This window comes from Penaeus monodon, chromosome 20 (assembly GCF_015228065.2).
Source record: "Penaeus monodon isolate SGIC_2016 chromosome 20, NSTDA_Pmon_1, whole genome shotgun sequence".
Lineage (NCBI taxonomy): Eukaryota > Metazoa > Arthropoda > Malacostraca > Decapoda > Penaeidae > Penaeus > Penaeus monodon.
Window position 1 is genome coordinate 44,269,753 of NC_051405.1, and position 487 is coordinate 44,270,239.

The following is a 487-nucleotide window of genomic DNA, read 5'->3' on the forward strand; positions in this document are numbered from 1 at the left end:
GGTTTCACATTGTGATGAAAAGTTTTATTCAGTTTTACACTCTGCTTACAATTAGTTATGTAGCTTTTAAATCATCTGTGCCTTGTGTTACGGACCCCATAATAATCCAGTTTATTGACAAGAATAGTATGGTCCACCATCTCAAAAACCTTGTTCAGGTCTCAAAACATGCTGATTGTAAACTTTTTTTGTCAAAAGCTATCAACACGAAGTTGACACAGATTTGTAAGGCAGTTTCTGTGGATCTTAAAGAGCAGAATCCATACTGGCATATAGAAAGAATATTGTTTTGTTTTAAAATTTCCATTAACTGGGTATAAGCAACCTTTTCAAAAATCTTGCTTTACAAATTTAAGACTGATATTGGTCGATAGTTATTTAAATCTCCATCATCTCCAGATATAAAAATTGGTCTCTATTCAAGGGATCAGGGAATATTCCAAGTGTTAGTGATCTATTACAGAGTGATGTGAATTACTGGTGAAAA